Below are 21,403 nucleotides of genomic sequence, written 5' to 3'. Positions count from 1 at the left end.
GCTCTATATTCAGCCTCAGCGCTGCTACTTACCACAAAACTTTTCTTTTTACTCCTCCAAGTTACAAGATTGCCCCAAATAAAGGTACAATATCGGAGGAAGACTTTTTGTCAAAAACAGATCCCACCCAATTCGAGTTAATATATGGCTCAATGGTATTTCTGTCTGTCTTTCTAAACATCAACTCTTTACTAGGTGTTGTTCTCAAGTATCTCCGAATTATGTTGACAGCTTCCATGTCTTCTCATAGTGAGCTTGCATAAACTGGCTGACAACACTCATAGTAAAGGAAATATTAGAATGAGTATGGGATAAGTAAATCAATTTACCAACGAGGCGCTGATATTGTTCTTTATCAACTGGAACTTGATTATTAGAGTTTCCTAGTTTACAGTTGAATTCAATAGGAGTAGATTCAATAAATTCAAAGGTGCTGTTAGACTCTTCACTCATACTCTACCCCTAAAGATGGCTAACGGGAAAGTAGAGTAGTCCTCACAAAAAGTAACATCCATACTGACAAAGTATTTCCTGAATGGCGGGTGAAAACATTTATAATCGCGCTAGTGAAGAGGATACCCAACAAACATACAAGCCTGAGCTCGAGGGGTAAATTTGGTATGATTAGGGCCAAAATTGTGGACATAAGCGGTACACCAAAACACACGAAAGGGAACCTCAGAAACAAGACGAGTAGAAGGGTAGGCCTCCTTAAGACAATCTAACGGAGTCTAAAGGTGGAGGATATGAGAAGGCATTATATTGATTAATGAGGTGCTGTAAGAACAGACTACTTCCAAAAGTTGATGATTTTTTCCCTTGACCACTCCATTTTGTTGAGGAGTGTAGGTGCACGACTTTTGGTGAACAATCCTCTTGGAGGCTAGAAATTCACTCAGGTTATGGTTTTGGAATTCCTGACGATTATCACTCCGAAGAATATTAATTTTTTATGAAATTATGTTTCAATGGTGTGATAGAATTTTTGGAAAATAGAGGAAACCTGAATAAAGACTCATTTCATAAAGCGAAAGGACTGATTTCAAATATTTTCAGGAGTGCAACGAAAGAAATCCATATAAAGAATAACCTCCGGACGACTCCCAATTCGAAGAAAGTCGACTAAGAAGGAGTCAATGAACAAGGGCGACTGAAAAGGTTCGACGAAGGAGCCTCAATGAATAAAGACTCATTGATAAAGGTGCAAAGAATTTGCGACTGGTCCGTCCTTATCAATGAGACTGATCGATGTTGTTGTCAGATTCCTTTTTCTTTTGATTCCATTCGGACTGTGCGGAGCCATAAGAAAGAGTTCCATCCTTTCTTTAGTGGATCAAATGGGTCCCCATCCTTGAATCCGGCCATATTCCCACGGGGCGGTCGGACTCATTCATGGAACAGGTTCATATGTCCTTATCAATGAGACGGATAGACTTTTGACTTTTTCTACTTTCAGTGGATAGTCGGACCTATTAAAAGGCGAATTTTCAGTCGCCCTTGTTCATTGAGGCTCTTGAAAATAGTTCAGGGATCAGGACTTCGCTTTCATTCAAATTCTTTGAACCTCTCCTGATGGTGTGATAGAATTTTTGGAAAATAGAGGAAACCTTAGATTTATCGATGATAAGGTAGACCAGGTAAGACAGGTATGATCATCAATGAAAGTTACAAACCACCGTTTCCCAGATGAGGTGATGACCTTGGAGGGACCCCAAACGTCATTATGGATAAGAGTAAACAGTTGTATGGGTTTATATGGTTGTGAGGGAAAAGAAACTGATGTTGTTTTTCCTAAATGCTCACATTACGAGATAACGAGGAGACAGATATTTTAGAAAAAAGATAGGGAAACAAAATTTTCATATAAGTAAAGTTCGGGTGACCCAACTGAAAATGCCACAACATAAAGTCATGTTCAGAAGTGCTGAAATAGGACGACAATAAACTAGTCCTAGAGATACTACTATCAGAGGTATCATCATCAAGGATGTAAAGTTCCCTGCTATGCTGGAGTGCCAATCATCCTTGCCGAACTCAAGTCCTAAAAGCAAACAATTTCAAGTAAGAAAGTAGCTTTACAGTGCAGCTCACGGGTGATCTTATTGATAGATAATAAATTATAAGAAAGCTTAGGCACATAGAAAACATTCTAGAGAGAAACCGTCAAAGAGAACTATTTGTCCTTTGCCAGCAATCGGTGCTAAAGAGCCAACGACTATCCAAATTTTCTTATTACCGACATAGGGGGTATAAGAGACAAAGTTCTTCGAAAAACCTGTCAAGTGATCTATGGCCATCGAGTCCAAAATCTAGGGATTCTTCCTATCAACACTAATAAGGCCAAGAGATTGAGGCATACGTGGCTAAGCAATGGGACCTCGAGTAGGAGAGTTGATCTGACTAGCATTAGAGCCAGTTGGTTGAGAGGTACGGGCAATCTCCCTTACATCTGTATGCCCTAAGTTTTGTTGCTCGTTGGAGGAATGTTTGTTACCTATTGGGGACCGACCATGACCTTTCCAACACTGATCCTTGCTATGCCATTGTTTCTTGTAGTGCACACAAACGAGAATTGGTTTCCCACTATATTCTTCTCATTATCATGGTTCATGGATCAAGCACTAAAGGCAACAAAGTTAGTTATATAATTTGAAGGCACATTAGAAAGCCTAATTATCAGGTTCTTGGAATACATCAACAACTCATTGGCTTAGAATGTACCAAAGACTCACCCGCTGTAAACCCGATATTTTCTTGGTTTAATTTCTTTAAATGTGGAAAAAAAAAAGAAAAAAAATGGAAATTAAGTGTAAATATAAATATATATATTTATATATTAAATAGTTTTATTAAATTAATTAAAGAAAAGAAAGAAAAGAAAGGACAAAAAGAAGAAAAGGAGAAGAAAATTTCATTTTCTCTTTTCTTCTTCTTCTTCTCTTCCCTTCACCGCCAAGTTTGAAGACATCCAAGTTCCCTTTATTTTTTTGTTCTTTTTCCTTCTTCAATTTGCAGAGAACTTCTAAGAGAGAGTTTGGAAGAAGAAGAGAAATTTTACTAGAATTTTTAGGTTGAAGAAGAGGAGGAGAACTCAAGCAAAGTGTATCAATGGCTGAATTTTAGTTCATTCTGCACATCACTGGTTTTTAATTCGGTTTGAACTCTTCAAAAGGAATTAAGAGGTGAGATTTACATTTAATGAACTTTAACTCATTTTTAAACAAACTTTATGAAGAACGTTGGAGCAAATTCGGATTTTCATTTGGTGCTTTTGATGAAGAAAACAGGGCAGTTGGTTTTCACTCGAAATCAGGAGGTCTCTGGTTTTTCTTGTATTTCAGAGTGTATCGGTGGAGTTAGAATTTCTATTTGGTATGGTTCGAAAGATTATTCAATTTACTACAACTTTCATGAAGATATTGTAAACCAAAAACGACTAAAAATTGGTTAAATTGTAGGAACAAGTTAAAGAGGTCGTGTGCGCGCGATTCTGGAAGTGGTTCTGTTTTGAGGCTTATATGTGTTTATGCACGGGGAATCAGATTTATATGTCTTCAGGTAAGTTTTAGAGGATCTCAAAATGAAGAGTTTGATATAAAGAACACTCATTTTGGTTAATTATTGAGAAAGTTATAGTTCTTTGAAGTTTATGTTAGAAATCTAGAAATTTTAGAGAATTGTTGAAATAGGATTTTATTTCTTAAGCTTTGTTTTCGAGCGTCATCTTTGGTGCGACATGTTATGTATATCTTTAGGAAACCAGAATGTTTAAGGTTTTAATACTCGGTTGGGTTGTTGGCAGGCCGAGAAGAATTAAACCGAGCTTATAGACCAAGGATCTAGCCCAAGACTGTGAGTGACAAAACCAACTTTGAAATATTTTCCATAATTGTTATTATGATTGAATGCGATAAATGTTTATTTACGAAGCCATGAAAGGTATTTGAATTTCATGACTATTTTCAAGTATACATTTGGAGACTAGATTTCTTAAAGAAATTTATGCTAGCACGTAGATATTAAATGTTTGGAAAGTATTTAAACCACAATATTTTAAGCAAAGCATGAATTAGTATGAAGTTTTGTTTTAAGAACTACAATTTTCCACGAAAGAGCTGAGTAAAGTTCGAGCTTTGTGTAAAATTTATAAGCAGGCATGTTTTAATATTTTATGATGATTTATGAAATTTTCATTAACTACATGACTGAGATCTTGAGCCTGAGGCTAGAGATTACCGTGTGCACACTGGTTAGATTTCGTTGTTGACGTTGAGTGTACTCCGTAACAACGATGCTGTCGTGAGTGCTGGGCGGGCCCCACTACGACAAAGACGATGGGAGTGCTGGGCGGGCCCCACTACATCGTAGTGCTTGTAAACGTTGTTGTACTAGGTGTACCCTACACAACGTAGATTCGTCATGTTAGTTAAAATGCTTCGATATACTTGATATGCCTTGCTAGATTTCAATGATGAACATGCTGAGTATTTAAGGAAGCTATTCTTACTATTACACATTTACATTTACGACTTGTATAAACAGATTTATATGTGTAAAGTTTTCACGTGCTCTTATCTTTAAATTCATAGTTTTAAACTGAGTCACTCACTGAGCTCCATAGCTCACCCTTTCCAAAATGTTTTACCCATTTTCCAGGTAGAGATCGACTTCCCGGTGCCTGATAGACTGCCTTAGTCTGCGGAAGCTTCATTATCGATTGCCAGTACGTGTTTTGAGTTGGGCATAAAGTCTGTTGTGTTGTGATGTATTCACACCCTTGTATGTTATAGATACTCCACAGTTTGTATAAGCTTTAGGAGCTGTAGTTGTGTAAATTTTGTTGGTTATATTTTGATTAAGGTGTCTTTAGGTTTACTCGTGAAATTGGTAAATTTTGAGGTACACTTCATGTATGTGTTTGACTAGCTGTGTTTGACTAGCCTAGGATCCGATGTGTTTTGTGGCATGTACAATAGTTTATATACTAGATTGGCAAGTTCATCACATGAAAGTTTTAAGCAGAGTCGACAGATACAGGTACAGAATAACGTTGTACGTCGGCTTCACGCCATCTTTCGGTCTAAGGTAGCAGGTAGTTCGGGAGGGGGTGTGACACCCGCTTCAAACCTCGATCTGTTATTGATACCATCAGTCTCATGAAAGGGTTGTTGCAAAAGGTCGACAGACAGTAGCACGCGAACGGACAGATCTGATAACTTTTGTGGTATCTATCCATAACTGGAGGGCATGGGCGGTGCATGGGATTGCGGATGATTGGAAGCGAGGGTGGTCCCACTGTGTAGATCGACAGTTTCTGAAGCATTTGGAGTAACTTTTCATGATGACGTCTACGGTGGCAGCAACGATGACAGTGTCGGCGGCTAGTTTTGTCTGAGTTCGTCCTAAATTTTTTTCTAGGGTTTCGTTGTTGCTTTGCTTTGATGACATATTGAAAACAATAAACACGAAAGCAAGGCTTACGTGGAAACCTGAGAATCGGGAGAAAAACCACGATGATTTTAGTTTTATTGTTTTTCTAATGAATGAATACTATAGGTACAAGGAGGGAGAATAAATTAATAGAATATAATAAGAAGTAAAAATGGAAAAGATTTAGGAAAAAGGAAAATCTTCCATATTTTTTCCAAAAGTACTCTAAGGGCCAAGCCCATTAATTCAAACATCTTTTATTATTCTTATTAATCTTGAGTGCATATCGATTTATATCAAATAAGGTGAGTTTTTTTTTATAATATTTAAAAATATGTACAGGTGCATGGTATATTGTGCTTGATTTAGGACTTACGATATATTATGTATTATTTATATTATATAACTAAATTATATTTCAACACTAAGAATAAGAAAAAGAAAACAATTACCAAATACACATCTTTGCTTCTAATTCTTAAGAAACTAGAAACTGAAAACAAGAAATTAGAACTAAATTAAATGGACCTCTAATATTCATAAACATCGAAACAAAATATCTACTTACAATGATAGATTTAAAAATTTTATCGACAGAGGGCTTTATCAAGTAAGAAATTTTTTTAAAAGATATTTACATGAGATGAGATTTGAACGTAAGGGTAAAGAGAGCTAAGAGATGCATTAACAATTGGATTAACTACCATTTTTGGAATTTAATTAGATTTTCAATATATAATACATAAAAAGCATAAAGTTGATAGGGACACCTCATCCTGGAGCCCCTCCTCACTAGGCTCGAAACAGCAGCGTGAAGTTGACCAATATTGTTCTCCTTCTAACGATGCCTATCGACCTTTCTTAACCTAAACTTAAACTATCTTTTTGTAAATATACACAATCGGAAAACATCTACAACCTGAAAATATGCGACTAAACAGCTTTAGGGCATCCAACCAATGGACAACCTGTTTAATCAAGTCTTATGTAAACATAAAATCATGAAATCAGAGTCTCAACAACACAAAACTATAGCTTTACAAATTCAACTCAAGTGGTTCTTACTAGTCAATTACAGATACCACAATTAAGAATAAACCTACTCTTAGTTACAGACCATCATGCACAAAAATGAAATGAGTTGTACTAAAAAATCCTAATTCCAACTTCTAGCAGAGTGAGCAGACTTTTGTCAGGCACCAAGACTACAACTCTACCTTGTAAGAAAAATAAAACATCAAAGGGTGAGCTATAAAGCCCCATGAGTGACAACTTTTAAAACCAAAACATGCTTACTAAAACAAGTATGCCAAAACTTAGAAAAAACTCTTTGCATCACACCTTCACTAGTAAGTATTTCTAGCAAAGCAACTCATGTCTTAGGATTTATTAGTGTGACATTACTACATTGTCGTAACGAATGCCCATTGTTTTTTGGGATTGTGTGCAATGTTTGTTCATGGTTATGTCATATAAGTTATAAGTAATAGACTTAGTAGGCGATTAGGATAGGATTATGAGATAAAAAGTGCTTGCTGATTCACAAATGATAAACATGTAGTACAAGTTTTCCTATCGCTTGTCCTATTATAGACGAAACAATAGGTTTCTTTGGTAAGCCAAGGTCGAAGTTAGGGAATTTCTATCAAACCTTAGTTATAAAGCTTACTTCTCATCTAGGCAGTATACAAACTCTATATAGTATAAAGTAAAAGTATGTATATGTACTGAACGTAATATCTATACTAGAGATTCTGTGAAAGGTGGCATAAAGTGATGAGAATATGGACATTGAACTAACTTGTGTTAAGAAGGTGTAAAGGAACATCTCCGTGTTGTTAGGCGACTAAGCCATGCGGTAGTCCTTGAATGCGATAAGGATATGTTAACCATCTTTAAATTAAGGCGAACACCTCTTAGTACCTTAAATGCCACACTTGTTTGCCTCTCGTGATACAAATGATAAAGCTTACTTAAGCGATAGTGATCTAGAAGTTGTTACTTATAAGACTTGTATTACCTCTCTTTTAATGGTGACAACCTCATGGTGTCAAGTTACCACACTTGTTTCCCTTTCGGGACACAAATGATGCAGGTTTAATCCGTAGGATGGAGTTTGTCTCTAAACTCCTTCCTGTGCGCATTAGCTATGACCTTGCTACTTACTCTCTCAAGTAGTTGGCGATAGATGCTGGCCAAGTGATGAGGTTAAGCTCAACTAATGCGATAAACCTTATAAGTTGGATTTGTTATCAAGAACTTATCACAAGCCTAAACTACTTATAACACTTTGAAAAATGAACAGTGAAGACATGACAGATTGAAAAGGGATAAATATGCAGTGTACTTATGAATGTACGCCTTTGGCTACTATATAATATAAAAAATAATACATTACAATGAAAGTACAAAATGGAAAGTAAGAAAGAGTGAGCCAAGCTGCATAATGCACAAGGATTCCTTGGCTCTTTTACAATTAAGGGGAAGAAGATGATTGATATCTCTCTAGTTTTCTCTAAGCTCTCACTTATAGTTGATCAAAGAAGAGGGAAGAAATGTTTCATGGAAGGTAGAAAGACTAGTCCTTTCCGTCGTCTCTCATGAGCTCTCTAGGTTTTGGTCCATTCAGATTAGACTATTTACATGTAGCGATAGAGCTCTTTTATAGGTTACTTTGGGCAGGAAGGTTTTATTCCTTTATACATGTCAGCGCTAAAAGTAACCTTGTCAAGTCACATCAACTCCAACTATCATTCTTGTCTTTCAGTGAATCTTCATTGCGTGATGATGTGATTCCTCGTCTAGAGATGTATAATCACCAGAAAAGCCTTCTATTGCGTAGCACAGACTCATCTATGATTCACTGTCTTTCTTCTTTTCTTTATAATTCTGCGATAAAACACTAAAAACAAGGTAAAATAGGCATGAAGACTTATGCAAGTTGTATACTCTCATATTTATGAATTTACGATAAAAGCTACGCAAAATTATTCACTAATTGAAAAGTATTCATACGACAATCAGATGACTATCATAATCAATTAACTAATTAATAAAAAACGATATAAGGTAATCAAATGATAATCAGATAACAATCAAATTTCATACTGAAAAATTAATTATAAGGATATATATATATGTATATATGTCACTTTGCACCTTGAATGACAATTTGTTTATCTTGCAGATTGAAAAACAATATAAAAATTTGTCGAAATTATGGAGAGATGAAAAAAAGCCATCTCGCCAACTCAACCTAGCCATACCCTAATTGTTTGGGTTCGGTTGACACTTGCATATTGAACCAATAGGGTTTATTTTTTTGGCCAACCCAGGTGCTTTGGTTTGGTCCATAATTTTTCTCCAACCCGAATTATGTATACCCCTAGTAAAGATTGTATTTCTAGGGCCTGATACGTTGCTATCATTTTTGCTATTTGATCCTCTCTTTTCTTTAGTAAGTTGTTGGTTTATTTGTACTTTTATGTACATACACTCTTCTAAATATCCCTAAGTTATGGTGAGTTTTGAGTCATGGGTAGTGAGGGTTGGATCGTATTTAAGGAAACTATGGTTTGTATTATTAGTCTATGCAAGGCTTATCTTGAAATATCTTGTAAAAGGGGCTGCACTTGAGTCCTTTCATCATATCTTTCTCTAAAGTTGTGTTATTTTCTTCTGTGTGAATTTCTATCGTCGAGAAGAGAACAATATTGATTGACTTCACGTCGTTTCTCGGATCGAGAGGAGGTGGTCTAGAAGGGGGTGTGACACAAGAGCTTTGGAATTTTCGAGAATATGCATAGAAAAGACAGCATGAGTTAGAGTTGGCTGAGGAAGATGCATGGAAGCATGCCCATTATGGCTGACGACTCATGCAATCTATTAAGAGAACACATGACAATCTCGGTGGTTCAGAATGTGTGGTTAATAAAGTTGAAGTTGAAAACTACATCCACAAGTTGGGTAGAATTTTTGTGAGTCAATTATGTCCTAGGGAGGCCCTAATTTAGAAAAAGGGAGTCCTCTTGAAAATGAGGCTTCCTGGGAAGTTGTCTCGGATAAGTGTAAGTACGGGGCATCCTGTGAAGAAGGATGTGATAAAAGAAAAGGTGATGAGAAGAGAAATATTTGAGTCTAAGTTCTATCGCGTTAAGGTAAGCGACGCGATAAGAGTAGCTGGCAAGGAAGAAGCATGCATTGGATGCCAAAAGCTAGGCGTTTAACATAGTAATGTGGGAAGAATTGCCTAGCTTAAGTGAGCGTGACGAGAAGTAGGTATCCTGTTGACAAGACTACACAATTGCCTGAGGAAAGTAAATGTCTGTTGCTTCTCGAGAAGATAGAGTCAGGCAATTAAAGAGTTTGGATTTCCAAGGCCGAAGGTTGGCATTTCAAAGGAACGCCCAACCACCGCTTGCATTTTAGCCTACGTGTCAGGTTTGGGTTGGTTGTAAGCATGACGAATCGGTAAGGAGACACGTGTAAAGTGTGAAAGTGATCCTTCGATATGAAAGATCATTATAAATAAGGCCAAAGGTCAAAGGAAAAAACAATTTTCCAAAAAATGATAGATTTTCTAATGAAAATGACGAGAGGAAGTTTTGAATGCTAAAACGGTCGATTGAGAGAACCACTATACGAGAAGAGAAAGTTGAAAGCAAAGAAGGAAGGAGTTGAGGCTAAGTATTTTTGTGATGGTCACTTATGATGATCAAACATTTGTGAGTGACAAAATAGATTTTTAAAGTGGTTTCTAAACTGTATTTATGTTTAAATGTTTTTTATGCTTGAATACGAGTTTATGAATAAATGTTGTGAATGATTCTTCCTAAAGTAAAACGAGTATTTCTGTACGATTGAATGGTTGTTATATGATCCTCGTTTTGGAAATAAATGTTTTATAAGTGTTGTGTTACAAGTATTCTTTCGTGACCTCGTGTTTATGCTTATTGCATGACTTTGCTATTTCTGTGATAATCTTTGTTAGGTGTAAGCAATGAGCTAATACTTCCTTGTTATTAATCGTGTGGTTTGTGCATTGTGATGTGGTATGATATATTACAAGATGCTGGTGGAAATCCTAGATAAGTCATGTGATGCTGGTTGGGTATGAATCCCAAGTCTCGATGAAGGGTGAATCTGAGTTCAGGGCGAGTGGTGATGAAAGCTTGACGTTGGATGCTGGTTGAATGTGAATCTCATGTCTAAGTAAGGAATGATAATGAGTCGCTGGTTGAATGTGAATCCTAGGTTGGAGAAAAGATTGAATTTGATGAGACGCTGGTTGAATGTGAATTCTAGGTACGAGAAAGATTAAATATGACGAGACGCTGGTGGATATCCTCAGTAACTCACGTGACGTGGGTTAAATGTGAAGAGGCAGTACCTTGGTGGAAGAAGAAGGACGTGAAGATCAGACTTGGTTTAATTTTATGTAAGAAAGAAAATGAATGTATTTGTAATTTGAGAACTCTGTGTAAAGTGTTAACTTAATAAGAGAGGAAGTTGTTTTTATATCGCCATATTTTATCTTTTGTGCTTATCGCCTAGAAGCTAAAGTTGTTTAGAGTTAGATGTTAAGAGCTAGGCGAAGTGCAAAGTGTTGTAAATGTCTGTAAGGTTCAAGTAAAGAACTTTACGAAGAAACTTATGAAGGATGTTTGGTGTTTTGCTTACAAGGTGTTTGGTGCGTCATCTCGCAGAGGAATACGCGACAGATGTCTAGGCAACACGCCCTCAGCTGATAGCATGAAGCGGAAGTTAGGGCGGGGCATGACATGATTGGATCAAGAAATTGTTGTTGGTATGTAAGTTATACAAGATAATTATGATAAGGACTGAGGAATGACTTTAATGGAGTGTAGGGAGTTAAAAACCCAACACAAAAACTAGTAGATAAAGGGTACATTTGACTTGGTGTTCCTATATGTGGTGCACTAGTTTTTGTTTGTTAGAAAGAAAGATGGTGTTCTATGTTTAGGCAATGATTGGCAACAACTTGACAAGTTAACGATCCATAATAATTATTAATTACCATGTATTGGGTATAAGCCCCAAATTCAAAAAAGAGTCCTGTTGAAGAAGAAAGACGTCGAGGAGTGGGCTAATCCTTCTAAAATGAAAATATTGATCATTCTAAGGATATAATTCAAATGGAAGGAAGTCGATGGAGGCGATGGAGGGAGAGTTGTTGCAGCAAAGGAGTTTTATCGTAAGAAGAGTTAGAAAATTTAGTGAAGTAATGGGAAACGAAGTCAGAAAAGAAGTGAGTGGTTGTGGTCTATCGCGGAAAAGAGAAGGCAAGGAAGAAGAAGGTGGGAAAAGAGTTTAGTTTCCCAAGAAGGAGAAAGTGAAGAAGAGTTTAGATTCCCAAAAAGATAAGAGGACACGTGTAAAGTTCTAATCCTGAGTCCAAAGTTGGAACTTTGTGCTGGAGATTGGTTTGAGAAGTTCTGCTTACTAGGCATTCAACTTGTTATCTCGTAGAGAGGTACACATTGGGTGTCTAGGCGGCATATCTTCTTTTGGTTTCATGAAGTGGCTAGTGAGGCGAGGCGTGACATTAAGAGATTTGTTTACTAAGTTAGAGGATACCTCTTTGTTCTCAAAGATTGATTTGAGATCAAATTATCATCAACTAAGAATTAAGAAGTTATATGTACCAAAGCCGACGCTCAAAATGAGTTTTAGACATTCTGAATTCTTGGGACGTCATTTGGCTTGCTAAACACCCCATTTGTATTGGGCTTTTTCCTTTTAAGTATTTGATTAAGTTTCTAACTTTTACTTTTATCCCATTTTCTGTATTTTCTTACTTAAATAATAAACTCATTTTTTTTTTAAAAAAAAGAAGTAGAAGAAGAAAAACAAAATAAAGAAACAGAAGGCTATAACTTGTAGTTATAGAGTTCATTGTGCACAAAAACTGGATTTCTTCTCATTTATCTCTCTAATTTGTTTTAATTAATTATGTGGATGTAGGGTAACAAGCAGTAATTATAACATTAATTATGAAATAAATTATCCAATTTTAACATATATTTCTTACTTTACTTTACTTTTGTTTTATTATTAATTGTGCGTGAATGTGAAATGTTAACTTGTAGTTACATAGAATCTGTTATGGGTTTTAAATAATTCTCATACTTCCTCCTTATAATTATTTGTGATAAATGTAGATTGATATCTAACTTACAATTATAATTAACAATCTTTTTAGGGAAACTTTCTAGTAGTGCAGTTTCCTACAACACGGTCAAACTTCCCTATATGAAATTTTTTATTATATCCTCTTTGCAATCGAGGAACTTTAAAATAAAAACAAGTAGTTGATATATAATTATATTGTAATAGTTCTTTATCTTTTTCATTGGTAAAATGACTTTATCTTTAGCACTTGCATTCTCAGTGTCGTTCTTGTTACTACCCTTCAGCCTACATGCCATAGATGAATTGATCTCACTTTTACTAGAAACTACAGTCACTATTGTTAACGAAGTGGGTGGCCCTCTTTTAGGCATTCTGACTTGGGAGTTAATGTTGTATCTTCAGATAAAAGTTACTCATTTAACTTTAGACCCAACGTCTGGGGAACGACATTATTTTATTGTCTTCGAATGGGTTAAGGGTCAGCCCCACTACTTCACCATTTATGACTTTAAAAGAGATGGAAAGACTTTCACGAATTGCAGATGGCTCGTTTATGCAAGTGGCCCATGTTTGCAACACTTTGAAGCCTACGTTACTTGCTTTCCTTGGAACAAGAATGCTCCAGAGTTGAAACATTAGGATATTTATATAAAGCATGCACATGTTTTCACATTAAATGTAAAATGAAGTAAACAAAAATAGAAGGAATCTTCTCTAACAAATAAAAATAAAAACAAAAACAAAAACAAAAATAAGAAAGAGTTTCATTCATATCACTTCGATGTCCCTATCGACTCCATATCGATTATTACCATTAATGTACAAGTCAAACATGTAGTTTTATTTATTTCAGTCTGTATTTGAATCATATTTACATATATATTCCTCTCATAAGCTATAGTTTTAATTCGAAGTTAATTTGCGTTAGATTAATATTTTTATAGATACGGTAGACATGCCTAGCAGAAATCGGATCAATTTTATCCTAATTTCATCTAATCCTATTAGAAATTAACATGCATTTACCTAATTAAATTAAATTAGAGTTTTAAGAAACCGTCACACCACACCTCGCACGCATCCTAACCTCGTAATGCGGCACGCAACACAATTTGAGCAGACCTAGCGCCTCCATTGTGGAACTCCTGAATCCCTAGCTTAAACACTTGAGCTTTAGCTTAGATGCCTATTTCCAATTCAATTATTTTAATGCAATTACTTAGTCATTAGGTGACAAGAGATATCAGATGCAAGATATTAGTAACAAAAGACTTCTTCTATTCCTTATAAATACACGTTCCAAGTTCACATGTTACATTATTCCTTAAATACATAAACTATGGAGTAAAACTTAGAACTCCTTGTTCAGCTTCCCTTCCAGACTTAGCATTAAGGCTTGAAAACCTAGGGGGGAGGTACTTAAAACATAAGTCAAAAGTTAGTGAGTATTAGTTTTGAAAACCTTTTGGCATATAACAATAAAATTATTTTCATAAGCATGGCTTTAATCAGCTTATTTCATAAAATAGAATCAAACATTAGTCTTACATATTCATTTCTTGCAAGAACATGAACCATTCCCACACATAGACTATCGCAATGTCCTTTTCATCAACAACATCCCTTAGAGAATTTTCTTGTTCACTTTCTATTGTTCATATCGTTAAGCTCAATGCGCTCCTTTTATACATTGGCCAGCTTCAATCCACCAGGCAGTCCTTTTTTACATGGTTTCCTTTACACCTTATGTGAACATAATAGTTATCACATTGATAGAAATAAGGCTAATGGTTTACAACAAATATAGCACACAAAGTAATCATTAAACATAAGATAGGCTTTCTTTCAAAATCATTATTTTATAACATTAACACATGAACATCATTATAGATCAACAAGACATTAAGATGAAAGCTTTAGAATTTTTAAACACTTTTAGAAAATCACACACTACTCAAGTCCCTTTCTTCATAACACCTAGCTTCCTAAAGATTTTCTTCTTACCTAGTGATTCTTTAACAAGACAACACATAAATACTTTCCTTATCAAAATCTTAGAGTAACATCTTTCTCTTTTGATCTCTTTCTCTTTAATTTGATTCCTTCTCCTCTTTATACTAATTCTAAATTTAATTAGTCATCCTTAAACTCTCATAAACTCGTAGGTCCTACTTACAAAATTCGTAAGAAGTCTTCACAGAGAAGAACTCTATTTGTTATTTCTAAAAAAGAAACGTTTTTTCAACTTTGTGTATTCTCATCCCTAGTTAAAATGATAAGTATGCTATGTAATTATTATAGTATACTCTGTAGTTATTGTTCTGACATCCATAAATCCTAGTAAAATTATTCTCAAGAATATCCAAATCCTTATCTTTCTTTTTATCCTATGGTTTATTTATTGTTATCCTTTCTTTCTTTTGATATATTTTTTTTAACTATTGTAATTGATATGATATGGGTTATATCCTAACATATCAAATATAACCTTATCTTTTAGTTTCTACATTTAATTTCTACTTGAGCAATTGGTATCAGAGCCATTCAATAAAAATTCAATTGATTACAATGTTTTTCTCTTTGGGGAGAAGGGATCGAGATAAGTTATACTCCATTCTTATAAGTCCGCCCATCGTCTTAGATTTTGATAGGTTGTTCGCGTAAGCACCCTTGGTTTTGTATCGTTCAGATCTGCCTTCATGACAACCATATTAGTTTCATCTGCTCGTTCAATTGACCATTGTTCATTCGTCGTCACTTGTGGGTAAGTAGCCAATTTTCCTTGGTTTTCTTTTGATTCCATCAATTTTCATCTTGCCATGTTGCCCAACACCTCGAACAATAAAAAATCATCATGATGGCGCTTTGTTGTCATTGTGGATCCGCCTCTACCAGTGTTGGTGTTAAACCCGAGACATCCTTCTATTATTTGCTCATTCACATATTAGTTGTAAACCCGATATTTTCTTGGTTTAATTTCTTTAAATGTGGAAAAAAAAAGAAAAAGAAAATGGAAATTAAGTGTAAATATAAATATATATATTTATATATTAAATAGTTTTATTAAATTAATTAAATAAAAGAAAGAAAAGAAAGGACAAAAGAAAGAAAAGGAGAAGAAAATTTCATTTTCTCTTTTCTTCTTCTTCTTCTCTTCCCTTCACCGCGAAGATTTTGAAGACATCCAAGTTCCCTTTATTTTTTTTTTCTTTTTCCTTCTTCAATTTGCAGAGAACTTCTAAGAGAGAGTTTGGAAGAAGAAGAGAAATTTTACTAGAATTTTTAGGTTGAAGAAGAGGAGGAGAACTCAAGCAAAGTGTATCAATGGTTGAATTTTAGTTCATTCTGCACATCACTGGTTTTTAATTCGGTTTGAACTCTTCAAAAGGAATTAAGAGGTGAGATTTACATTTACTGAAAGTTAACTCATTTTTAAACAAACTTTATGAAGAACGTTGGAGCAAATTCGGATATTCATTTGGTGTTTTTTGATGAAGAAAACAGGGCAGTTGGTTTTCACTCGAAATCAGGAGGTCTCTGGTTTTTCTTGTATTTCAGAGTGTATCGGTGGAGTTAGAATCTCTATTTGGTATGGTTGGAAAGCTTATTCAATTTACTACAACTTTCATGAAGCAATTGTAAACCAAAAATGACTAACAATTGGTTAAATTGTAGGAACAAGTTAAAGAGGTCGTGTGCGCGCGATTCTGGAAGTGGTTCTGTTTTGAGGGTTATATGTGTTTATGCACGGGGAATCAGATTTATATGTCTTCAGGTAAGTTTTAGAGGATCTCAAAATGAAGAGTTTGATATAAAGAACACTCATTTTGGTTAAGTATTGAGAAAGTTATAGTCCTTTGAAGTTTATGTTAGAAATCTGGAAATTTTAGAGAATTGTTGAAATAGGATTTTATTTCTTAAGCTTTGTTTTCGTGAGCGTCATCTTTGGTGCGACATGTTATGTATATCTTTAGGAAACCAGAATGTTTAGGGTTTTAATACTCGGTTGGGTTGTTGGCAGGCCGAGAAGAATTAAACCGAGCTTATGGACCAAGGATCTAGCCCAAGACTGTGAGTGACAAAACCAACTTTGAAATATTTTCAATAATTGTTATTATGATTGAATGCGATAAATGTTTATTTACGAAGCCATGAAAGGTATTTGAATTTCATGACTATTTTCAAGTATACATTTGGAGACTAGATTTCTTAAAGAAATTTATGCTAGCACGTAGATATTAAATGTTTGGAAAGTATTTAAACCACAATATTTTAAGCAAAGCATGAATTAGTATGAAGTTTTGTTTTAAGAACTACAATTTTTCACGAAAGAGCTGAGTAAAGTTCGAGCTTTTTGTAAAATTTATAAGCAGGCATGTTTTAATATTTTATGATGATTTATGAAATTTTCATTAACTACATGACTGAGATCTTGAGCCTGAGGCTAGAGATTACCGTGTGCACACTGGTTAGATTTCGTTGTTGACGTTGAGTGTACTCCGTAACAACGATGCTGTCGTGAGTACTGGGCGGGCCCCACTACGACAAAGACGATGGGAGTGTTGGGCGGGCCCCACTACATCATAGTGCTTGTAAACGTTGTTGTACTAGGTGTACCCTACACAACGTAGATTCGTCATGTTAGTTAAAATGCTTCGATATACTTGATATGCCTTGCTAGATTTCAATGATGAACATGCTGAGTATTTAAGGAAGCTATTCTTACTATTACACATTTACATTTACGACTTGTATAAACAGATTTATATGTGTAAAGTTTTCACGTGCTCTTATCTTTAAATTCATAGTTTTAAACTGAGTCACTCACTGAGCTTCATAGCTCACCTTTTCCAAAATGTTTTACCCATTTTCCAGGTAGAGATCGACTTCCCGGTGCCTGATAGACTGCCTTAGTCTGCGGAAGCTTCATTATCGATTGCCAGTACGTGTTTTGAGTTGGGCATAAAGTCTGTTGTGTTGTGATGTATTCACACCCTTGTATGTTATAGATACTCCACAGTTTGTATAAGCTTTAGGAGCTGTAGTTGTGTAAATTTTGTTGGTTATATTTTGTTTAAGGTGTCTTTAGGTTTACTCGTGAAATCGGTAAATTTTGAGGTACACTTCATGTATGTGTTTGACTAGCCTAGGATCCGCTGTGTTTTGTGGCATGTACAATAGTTTATATACTAGATTGGCAAGTTCATCACATAAAAGTTTTAAGCAGAGTCGACAGATACAGGTACAGAAAAGCGTTGTTCGTCGGCTTCACGCCATCTTTCGGTCTAAGGTAGCAGGTAGTCCGGGAGGGGGTGTGACAACTTGATATCAGAGCAGTTTGCTTCATGGGAATTAAGGTAGAGCGGTTAGCTCTAAGAAGAAACTGGAAAGTAAATAATTGAAAGTCAAGTTAGCTTAAAGGGAACTAGTGGAGTATGGTCTAGGTAAGGGTAGAAGTGAGTCCAATTATTATTAATACGTGAGTAGACATTTAGTATCATGCATTTGAGTTAAGTATTTATAGTATGTCTAATGTGTTGACATATTATAGGAGTCATGCCACCACGTACTGGTAGACGACGTCGGCAGAATCAGAACGGGATGCAAGGTCCTACCCAAGGTCCATCTGTAGGGGAATCTAGTACCCTAGGAGTTTGAGGTGGTGCAGGAAATAGGAAGGCCAGATAGAGCAGAGCTTAGTGATCCAGAAAAGGCATACGGAATTGAACGACTGAAGAAGTTAGGAGCTACAGTGTTTGAAGGTTCCACAGATCCAGCTGATGCAGAGAACTGGCTGAATATGCTTGAAAAGTGTTTTGATGTGATGAATTGTCCTGAGGAGCGAAAGGTTAGATTGGCCACATTTTTGTTGCAAAAAGAGGCTGAAGGATGGTGGAAATCTATATTAGCAAGACGCAGTGATGCACGTGGTTTAGACTGGCAGACTTTTAGAGGCATATTCGAAGATAAGTATTATCCCAGCACATACTGCGAAGCCAAGAGGGATGAATTTCTGGGGTTGAAACAAGGATCACTTTCAGTGGCTGAGTATGAGAGGAAGTATACCGAGCTTTCACGGTATGCTGACGTTATTATAGCTTCTGAGAGTGACAGGTGCCGAAGGTTTGAAAGAGGGTTGCGTTTTGAAATACGTACCCCAGTTACAGCCATTGCTAAGTGGACGAATTTCTCTCAGTTAGTGGAGACTGCCCTTCGTGTGGAGCAGAGTATAACAGAAGAGAAATTGGCAGTGGAGCTTAGTCGTGGGACTTCAACAGCTAGTGGATTTAGAGGCCGTGAGCAGCGGAGGTTCACGCCTGGGATAAATATTTCAAGCCGTCAAGATTTTAAGAATCGCTTTGGAGGCCAAGCATCGAGGAACGTGAGTTATGGTAGTGTTTTTCAGAGACAGAGCCAGAGAATACCTAGTCAACCCATTAGATCAACAGTAAGATCGCAACCAGGTCAGGAGTCCATTGCTAGTACCGTTAGGCGAATACCATGCACGAGTTGTGGCAGGAACCATCGGGGTCAGTGTTTGGTAGGTGCCGGTGTATGTTACCAGTGCGGACAGCCAGGACATTTCAAGAAAGATTGTCCGCAGTTGAACATGACAGTTCAGAGAGATCAGGGAGTTGGGTCCCAGACAGTTGAGCAATCGAGAGTTTCAGTGGTTCCAACAGAGGGCACCAGTGGTGCAAGGCAAAAGGGAGTTGTTGGAAGACCGAGGCAACAGGGAAAAGTCTATGCTATGACTCAACAAGAAGCAGAGGACGCACCAGAAATTATTACTGGTACGATTCTTAATAGAGGACGCACCAGACGTTATTACTGGTACGATTCTTATTTGTAATGTATCTGCAGATGTTTTATTTGATCCAGGTGCTACGCATTCCTTTGTTTCTAGTATATTTCTGACTAAGTTGAATAGGATGCTAGAGCCTTTATCTGAGGGGTTAGCTATATACACTCCAGTTGGTGACGTTTTACTTGTTAATGAGGTGTTACGTAATTGTGAAGTTTTAGTAGAAGGTATCAGTTTGCTAGTGGACTTGCTACCACTAGAGTTGCAAAGGTTAGATGTAATTTTGGGAATGGATTTCTTATTTGCTCATTATGCATCTATGGATTGCCATAGGAAGGAAGTGGTTTTCAGAAAACCAGGCTTTGCTGAAATGGTTTTTAGAGGTATGAGGAAGGCCGTTTCTAGAAGTTTAATCTCAGTTTTGAAAGCTGAGAAATTACTGAGGAAGGGTTGCATAGCGTTTCTTGCACACATCGTAGTAGTGCAGAGAGAAAAACTAAAGCCAGAAGATGTTCCTGTGGTGAAAGAGTTTCTTGATGTATTTCCAGATGATCTGTCAGGTTTGCCACCTGATAGAGAGATTGAGTTCACCATTGAATTATTACCAGAAACAGCACCTATTTCACAGGCCCCGTATAGAATGGCTCCAATCGAGCTAAAAGAATTGAAGATGCAGTTACAAGAACTACTCGTGAAATCGGTAAATTTTGAGGTACACTTCATGTATGTGTTTAACTAGCCTAGGATCCGCTGTGTTTTGTGGCATGTACAATAGTTTATATACTAGATTGGCAAGTTCATCACATAAAAGTTTTAAGCAGAGTCGACAGATACAGGTACAGAAAAGCGTTGTTCGTCGGCTTCACGCCATCTTTCGGTCTAAGGTAGCAGGTAGTCTGGGAGGGGTGTGACATTAGTAGGATGAATAAAAATTGAAGTTGGTTTTTATTAATTTTGGGTTTTAGAATTTAAAAATTTAAAGAAAACAAGAAAGAGGAAATTATTGAAACGAAAAATAAAAAAAGAAAAAAAAGGATAAAGGAAAAGGAAACAGTCGGTGCGCTTTTTTCTTTCAAACCCACCACAATTTAAACCTTTCTTCTCCATTTTCCTCATCAATTCTCTAGAACTTCAGAATTTCTGCGTTCTAAGGTTGAAGAAGAAGAGGAAAAACTCAATGGAAGTTGCATCCATGGCATACTTTGACACACACTGCACACTTCTAGTTTTCAATTCGGTTTGATCTACTCAATAAGAACTAAGAGGTGAGCTTTGAATTTCCTGAAAGCTAACTTATTTTTGAATGATTTTTGTGAAGGGAGCTTGAGCCAATTCTATTGTTAATTTGGTGTTATTTGACAGAGAAGACAGAGCAGGTTCTTTCCACGTGAAATCAGACACCTCTGGTATTTTTATAGTGTCTCGGTGTGTCCTCATTGAGTTAGATTCTCTATTTGATGTGATCAGAAAGCTTATTCAATTTCTTATAACTGTTATAAAGAGACGAGAGCCACATATGACTGAAAAAGTGTTAAATTGCAGGGAAATGTTGAGGGGTAGCAGAGTGCATGATTTTAGAATGGTTCTGTTTCGAAGTGTTTCTGAGATTATCGACTAGGAATTTGGTTTATATTTATTGAGGTACAATATAGAGGACATAAAAATGAAGATTTTGAAATAAAGAACACTTATTTTTATTAAGTATTGAGGGAGTTATGGTCATTTGAAATTTGTACTAAAAATCTGAAAAATTCAGAAAGTTGTGTGGAATATGGTTCTATTTCTTAAACTTTGAATTCATGAGCGTTATCTGTTGTATGACATGTTAAACCTATCTTTAGAAAAGCATAATACCTAGGGTTCTAATACATGGTTTTGGTTGTTGACAGATCGAGAAGAATTAAACCGAACTTACAGACCAAGAATCTAGCTCAAGACTATGACAAAACTAGTTTTGAAAATATTTTTCGTAACTGATATTTATGATTAATAGTTTTATACGTTTATTTATGAAGC

General features: G+C 36.0%; 2 long non-coding RNA genes across 8 annotated transcripts; both read left to right on the top strand.

Annotated features, from left to right (window-relative positions):
• Positions 1-2,751: 2,751 nt before the first annotated feature.
• Positions 2,752-17,907, top strand: LOC127149279 (uncharacterized). 6 transcript variants are annotated; one of them, XR_007820677.1, is made up of 6 exons: positions 2,760-3,182; positions 3,288-3,372; positions 3,459-3,558; positions 3,803-3,852; positions 4,657-5,092; positions 17,880-17,907. It is a non-coding gene; the product is annotated as an uncharacterized LOC127149279 (long non-coding RNA). The 6 variants fall into 6 exon arrangements; XR_007820678.1 differs by having other exon boundaries at positions 2,752-3,182; positions 3,803-5,092; XR_007820679.1 differs by having other exon boundaries at positions 2,752-3,182; positions 3,288-3,377; positions 3,803-5,092.
• Positions 15,762-17,658, top strand: LOC127149280 (uncharacterized). Of its 2 annotated transcripts, none has more exons than XR_007820683.1 (4): positions 15,762-15,980; positions 16,087-16,171; positions 16,258-16,653; positions 17,458-17,658. It is a non-coding gene; the product is annotated as an uncharacterized LOC127149280 (long non-coding RNA). The 2 variants fall into 2 exon arrangements; XR_007820684.1 differs by having other exon boundaries at positions 16,080-16,171.
• Positions 17,908-21,403: the final 3,496 nt, after the last annotated feature.

The sequence above is a fragment of the Cucumis melo genome, chromosome 5, assembly GCF_025177605.1.
Source record: "Cucumis melo cultivar AY chromosome 5, USDA_Cmelo_AY_1.0, whole genome shotgun sequence".
Lineage (NCBI taxonomy): Eukaryota > Viridiplantae > Streptophyta > Magnoliopsida > Cucurbitales > Cucurbitaceae > Cucumis > Cucumis melo.
This window is presented reverse-complemented; position numbering and strand designations above follow the sequence as displayed.